The 7,267-nt window shown below is 43.7% G+C and overlaps 1 protein-coding gene across 11 annotated transcripts in view; it reads right to left on the reverse strand.

The window, feature by feature from the left end:
- NCKAP5 (NCK-associated protein 5) overlaps positions 1-7,267 on the reverse strand; it is a 1,206,846-nt gene that overhangs the window by 754,047 nt on the left and 445,532 nt on the right. The window contains exon 1 of one of the 11 annotated variants that reach the window (XM_010853627.1): positions 2,178-2,221. The exons of the other annotated variants lie outside the window; for them this stretch is intronic. The gene's annotated coding sequence lies outside the window, so the exon portion shown is untranslated. Of the gene's footprint in view, positions 1-2,177; positions 2,222-7,267 lie in introns of those variants that run through there. 11 annotated transcript variants of the gene reach the window in all.

Raw genomic sequence — 7,267 nt, forward strand, 5'->3', positions numbered from 1 at the left:
AGACGGCAGCCCACCAGGCTCCCCCACCCTGGGATTCTCCAGGCAAGAACACTGGACTGGGTTGCCACTTCCTTCTCCAGTGCATGAAAGTAAAAAGTGAAAGTGAAGTTGCTCAGTCGTTTCCGACTCTGAGCGACCCCATAGACTGCAGCCTACCAGGCTATTCTGTCCATGGAATTTTCCAGGCAAGAGTACTGCAGTGGGGTGCCGCTGCCTTCTCCTGCAGCCATGAAATTAAAAGATGCTTACTCCTTGGAAGCAAAGTTATGACCAACCTAGATAGCATATTCAAAAGCAGAGACATTACTTTGGCAACCAAGGTCCGTCTAGTCAAGGCTATGGTTTTTCCTGTGGTCATGTATGGATGTGAGAGTTGGACTGTGAAGAAGGCTGAGCGCCGAACTGTGGTGTTGGAAAAGACTCTTGAGAGTCCCTTGGACTGCAAGGAGATCCAACCAGTCCATTCTGAAGGAGATCAACCCTGGTATTTCTTTGGAAGGAATGATGCTAAAGCTGAAAAGTACTTTGGCCACCTCATGCGAAGAGTTGACTCATTGGAAAAGATTCTGATGCTGGAAGGGATTGGGGGCAGGAAGAGAAGGGGACGGCAGAGGATGAGATGGCTGGATGGCATCACTGACTCGATGGACGTGAGACTGGGTGAACTCCGGGAGCTGGTGATGGACAGGGAGGCCTGGCGTGCTGCGATTCATGGGGACGCAAAGAGTCGGACACGACTGAGCGACTGAACTGAACTGAACTGAACTGAAGAGGAAGAAAATTCTTCCCCTCAGAGAGCTTACGTTCTGTAGAGAGATACATAACAAAGAAGTGATCAGATTGATTTCTGATTGGTTACCTGCTAGGAAAGAAATAACAGATGATAGGAAGGACTTTAAATGGGGAGGGCACCTCCTTTATATGCCATGGCTGCAAGAGGATTCTGAGCAAATGAATTCTGGGTCTGGGGCCTGGTAGAGAATAGGCAAGCATATAGAGAGAGGAAGAGGGGGAAGAACAGCACAGGCAAAGGAAACAGCATAAGCAAAGACCCCCAAATGTGGTATTTAGGAACAGAAAGGAAGCCAGTGGGGCCAGGGAACAGAGCCTGCGGTGTGTAGTCTAAAAAGAAGTTGGACAAGAAGTGAGTATTAAGCACTCAGTCATGTCAGACTCTTTGTGACCCCATGGACTATAACCCATTAGGCTCCTCTGTCCTTGGAATTCTCCAGGCAAGAATACTGGAGTGGGTAGCCATTCCCTTCTCCAGGGGATCTTCCTGACCCAGGGATCAAATCCAGGTCTCCTGAATTGCAGGCAGATTCTTTACCCTCTGAGCCACCAGGGAAGCCCTCCCTGGACAGGAAAGCAGGGGCCAAACCACGTGCAAGTTCTAGTAACCAAGAGATCTGTGTTCTGCTTATTCTGTGTAGCTCAAGTCAGAGGTGGACTCTAAAAGGTGATTACAAATATAATCTTTGGATCAAAGAGATTTAGGTTCAAATCCTGGTTTTGGTACTTACTAGCTGTGCCCCCTCAGGCAAGTCATTTAATCTCTCAAACCTTACTTTTTTTTCATAGAGATAAATAATTGAAGAGGTATAGTAAGGATTAAATAAAACAGTTTAAGCATATAACACAAGGCAAGCAGTGAACAGAGCCAGTTCCATAGGATCAAACCTCTTCTCAAAAGGCAAACCACTTTACAAGGTGAAGGTTATATGCATTTTCTCTTCTCTTACTCAGCTTCAAGGTTTGTAAGTCAATGCTTCTTCAATTATAGTTGGATTTTAGAACAGGTAGTTAGAGATTAACAGTAATAATACAGCTTTTCAACCATTTATTAGGTATATCTGGATTATGATTTAAACTATAAATGCTATTTCAAATAACAAATACAGACAGGGTGCTTCCATTTAAGGTATTTTACCCAATTGTCCATAAAAATAGCTATAATATAATGACATCTTAAACCACAAACAATGGAAAACTAAAACCAAGAATTCTTCATCCTTCTTTTCAGCTTAATTTTTCTCCATGGCATGCTTACTTCTAATACCCAGTTTCTGTTTCTTGCATATTTATTGGGTATTGCCTATACCCCACCCCTATGTATACACACACACACAAAGAGACACTAACTTAAATGAATTGAAAGAAGAAAAGATAATGCTTACATGTGCTTTCTGTTAAATGAAATGTTTTCCCCTGCCCAAGAGAATTTAGGCAGCACCTCATGCATTTATCAATTCTGGCTCCTAAATCGGAAAGATTTGTTAACTAATAATAAACACCTATCATTCTGTAAGAATAAAATAGAATTATTCTACTGGGAATCATTTACATTTGGAGATTAATTCCCAGGAAACAATGGAGGAGGATCACAGTGGGGCTGGCAGTGGTGCACACTGGAATTACAGTCACAGCAAGTACAATGCTGTAGCAACGGTGCCTACGGTGCCAGCTTGAGTATAAAGCACATACTGAATGTTCTTAACACAAGCTCCAATATTCCAGAGTATCAAAGAAAGGGAATGGCAAAAGTTTACCTCAGTATAACACAGCTCTCCAATGTGCCTCAGGGACTGGACATTGGGAGACCTTGGAGAAAAGATTTCTGAAGCAACTTAGCACACGTGCATGCAAGCTAGAAGAAAAACATATACCATATTCCCATTGTCCTTGGTGTCAATGTTCATTGTAACAATATCCATGAAAAAATGCCAGTTTCATCAGGCTTGCTTTGCCTAGAAGATACTTCTCATGTCACTCAGCATAAAACTATATTCAAATATAGTTATTAACATGATGAACATTGTATTCTACTCATTTTCCTTATGACAAACACACATTAGATTTTACAGTAGAAGTGACAATAAAAACACACAGTCCTGTGAAGGACAAACAATCTAGATAAATTAAATAAAGGATAAAGATGAAAATGAATAGAGACATGATGAATATTAGGTCAGAAAATGTAGGTGTGTCTATTCATTATAGCTTTTGAGTATTTGGCAAGATTTGTAAGGTAAACAATGATCAAAGGGATAATTAAAGAGACCTTTCAGCATAAAATTGAGAATAAGAAAAACACTTGATTTTACACATCAAAAAGTTTCCTCACACTCCAGGTAGATTTTACAGAAAATCATCTACACTTCCACCCACCTAAGGGCTGGAAAAAAAACTGTGTGTATGTTTGGGGTGGGGGCTGGAAGACTGCATGCACCCAGACAAATGGGTCTCCTACCAAGGATTTTAAAAAGGCTAACTGCATAGCTTCTGGCAAGTCCAGATGTCCATTGAAACCTTTGAGTCTTAATCCATAAACAATCCCAATAAAGTAGATTCTTTGTAACAAAGCAACCGAAAGACATTCCCAGGTTTACATGAATTCAGAAAGTAAAGCACCTCCCTTAATTAAAAATACATGTGCATGGCAGGGGTGAGCGTGGGTGGGGCAGGGAGAGGTGTTCCAAGGTGGAGACTCAGGAAGATCAAGAACTCACCTTGCCCCATGAACACACCAACTCTACAGCTATATATGGGACAATATTCTTCAAAAAAGAACTGAAAATTAGCTGAACTGCTCCTCCACAACACACGATCAAAGGACCACACTGAGATTGGTAGAAAATGCAGAGATGCAAGCTCACCAAAAATTCCATCCCTGGTGCAGAGTCCCACAACAGGGCGGGATCTCACAAACAGAGAGCTTCTCCCCAGGATGATGAATTTGTTCCCCACATCAGCCAGCCCAGCCCTGGAACCTACAGCAAAGAAATGAGTCCCCCAAACGTCTGGCTTAGAAACCAGCAGAGCTTATGTTCAAGGAATCCAAAAGTCTGTGTGAACTAAAAATGCCACCTGCCACATAAGTAAACAAAGTATGTTGCTGACATCCAGCCATCACATTACAGCTGCCCTAATGGTGAGCCCTGGGAGAACTCAGGATGGAGGCAGGATCTGTCCCACATGTATCAGCCAGCTGCTTACAGCTACCTCTGATGGTATTTCTGAGGAGACTAGGATAAGAAGCACAGGACACTGACCTGAGGTGCATATCAAAGGAATGATTCTGGGCTAATTTCAGTGAGCCCAGATTTTGCATCTTTGCATATATAGAAAAGTGCCAAATTCCTTAACTTGAAATATCTGGTTTTCCTTAATTAACAGTAATCTTTTGAGTATCTGACTACCTGGCCTTTGTTGCAAAAATTCCTATATAGCCTGGCTCCCTCCCTTGCCTCTTGGGAGCAGTCTTTCAGAGTTATTTGAGATGCTGTGTCTCTGCCTTAAGTCCCAGTATTGTCCACTGACTAAAACATAACTCTAAACTTTTAGGATGTGATTTTTTTTTAGTTAACAGTTGAGGTGACTTGAGATTCCCTTTTAAAAAGGCTTGCATGGGGTCTCATTTGCCCTAGAAACAAGTTAAAGTGTTAGTTGCTCAGTTGTCTAACTATTTGGAAGTCCATAGAATGTAGCCTGCCAGGCTTCTCTCTCAATGGAATTCTCCAGGCAAGAATACTAGAGTGGGTAGCCATTCCTTTGTCCAGGATATCTTCCTGACCCTGGGATCAAACCCAGGTCTCCTGCATTGCAGGCAGATTCTTTACCATCTGAGTCACCAGGGAAGCCTCATTGGCCCTAGAACCCACTGCAAAACCAGCAGTTTGAAAAGTGCCTGGAACATGAAGCAGATTCATACACTAATCTTCAAGCATCTGCTGGGGGAGGTCAGGACGGTTGGAGCTCTTTCTGGAGACTGGAATGCTGGCAGATGCCATTTTACACTCTCCTACTTTGTTAGCACAGGCAGGTATGCAGATAGGGCACTCTCCCACTGTCTTGGTAAGACAGGCAGGGACGAGTGGGTATGGCATTCCCTCACACCCTGGCTGGTACCAGCTAGTGTGAAATCATGACACTCTCCCACTCCCTTGCTGAAGTTGGCAGGGGCACACAGACAAGGATTTTTCCTGATGTCATGCTGAAGCCAAGGAGCATGTCCCACCCCCATGCATTCCAGATGCCTTTCTAGAGCCAGCAAGATCAAGCAACCCAGACGGACAGACTATGCCCCCTTGATCATCTGGCCCTGGTGGGCAAGGGGATTTGCATTCCTGGGCCCCATGGAACTATAACAATGGGAAAGATAGTTCTTGACAGGATGCCACATCCAGGGCACTGTACAGGTAGTAGACTGAAACACACCTCCAGTCTTGTTGAAAAGGACAATTTACTTGTCCTGGAGATTCAGCTTGAGGGACAGGCTTCAGGTCTGCACACATCTAGAGAGTACAGAGGCATTCTTGGGAAATGTAAGACACCATTCTTGCATACTCCCTTGACCTCCCTGAGCTCACTGATACGTCCCAGAAAGGAGCTTATAGACTTGTCTAGAGGTCTGTTTACGGAAATGCTACTCAAGGGTCACCTCCAGATTTCCTGGTCTGAAGGCCAGCAGGGCTTATGAATATGGTCCACAGGACTATATATTTGCATACTTCAAAACCTGTTCCCCAAGTATCCGGCTTTCAAATAGCCTAAAGCTAAGTACAAAGTGAGATCCTTCCCCTTGCAATATGGAAAAGTCTTGACACACCTTCAAGAACAGGAACCTGTCAAGAATAAATCAGGCTGTAGGACAATCACAAAGGTTCAAAAGACAACCAACCACCAGGACAAGTTTGAATTATAAAGTTCCTCACATACACAAAGCCAGTACTTCAAGACACAGAGAGGTCACCATCTCACCTAATACATAGGAAAGTTAAAGTTAAGTTGCTCAGTTGTGTCCGACTCTTTGCAACCCCATGGACTATAGCCCACCAGGCTCCTCCATCCATGGGATTCTCCAGGCAAGAATACTGGAGTGGGTTGCCATTTCCTTCTCCAGAGGATCTTCCTGACCTAGGGATTGAACCCAGGTCTCCCGCATTACAGGCAGACGCTTTAACCTCTGAGCCACCAGGGAAGCTGGATTAATACATAGGAACAGAGCATCAAACAGAATGACAAAACAGAAATATGTGCCAAGACTTGTTCTTCTTTTGGCACATATTTCTGTTTTGTCATTCTGTTTGATGCTCTGTTCCTAAGTATTAGGTGAGATGGTGACCTCTCTGTGTCTTGAAGTACTGGCTTTATGTATGTGAGGAACTTTATAATTCAACCTTACCCTTGCGGTTGGTTGTATTTTGAACCTTTGTGATTGTCCTACAGCCTGATTTATTCTTGACAGGTTCCTGTTGTTGAAGGTGTGTCAAGACTTTTCCATATTGCAAGGGGAAGGATACCAGACTACCTGACCTGCCTCTAAGAAACCTATATGCAGGTCAGAAAGCAACAGTTAGAACCAGACATGGAACAACAGACTGGTTCCAAATAGGAAAAGGAGTATGTCAAGGCTGTGTACTGTCACCCTGCTTATTTAACTTACATGCAGAGTCCATCATGAGAAATGCTGGGCTGGAAGAAGCACAAGCTGGAATCAAGATTGCTGGGAGAAATATCAATAACCTCAGATATGCAGATGACACCACCCTTATGGCAGAAAGTGAAGAGGAAACTAAAAAGCCTCTTGAAGAAAGTGAAAGAGAAGAGTGAAAAAGTTGGCTTAAAGCTCAACATTCAGAAAACGAAGATTATGGCATCTGGTCCCATCACTTCATGGGAAATAGATGGGGAAACAGCGGAAACAGTATCAGACTTTATTTTTTTGGGCTCCCAAATCACTGCAGATGGTGATTGAAGCCATGAAAAAGATGCTTACTCCTTGGAAGGAAAGTTATGACCAACCTAGATAGCATATTGAAAAGCAGAGACATTACTTTGCCAACAAAGGTCCGTCTAGTCAAGGCTCTGGGTTTTCCAGAGGTCATGTATGGATGCGAGAGTTGGACTGTGAAGAAAGCTGAGCACTGAAGAACTGATGCTTTTGAACTGTGGTGTTCGAGAAGACTCTTGAGAGTCCCTTGGACTGCAAGGAGATCCAACCAGTCCATTCTAAAGGAGATCAGCCCTGGGTGTTCTTTGGAAGGAATGATGCTAAAGCTGAAACTCTAGTTCTTTGGCCACCTCATGCGAAGAGTTGACTCATTGGAAAAGACTTTGATGCTGGGAGGGATTGGGGGCAGGAGGAGAAGGGGACGACAGAGGATGAGATGGCTGGATGGCATCACCGACTCAATGGATGTGAGTTTGAGTGAACTCCGGGAGCTGGTGATGGACAGGGAGGCCTGGTGTGCTGCGATTCATGGCT

The sequence above is a fragment of the Bison bison genome, unplaced genomic scaffold (genome assembly GCF_000754665.1).
Source record: "Bison bison bison isolate TAMUID 2011002044 unplaced genomic scaffold, Bison_UMD1.0 scf7180017864330, whole genome shotgun sequence".
Taxonomy (NCBI): domain Eukaryota; kingdom Metazoa; phylum Chordata; class Mammalia; order Artiodactyla; family Bovidae; genus Bison; species Bison bison.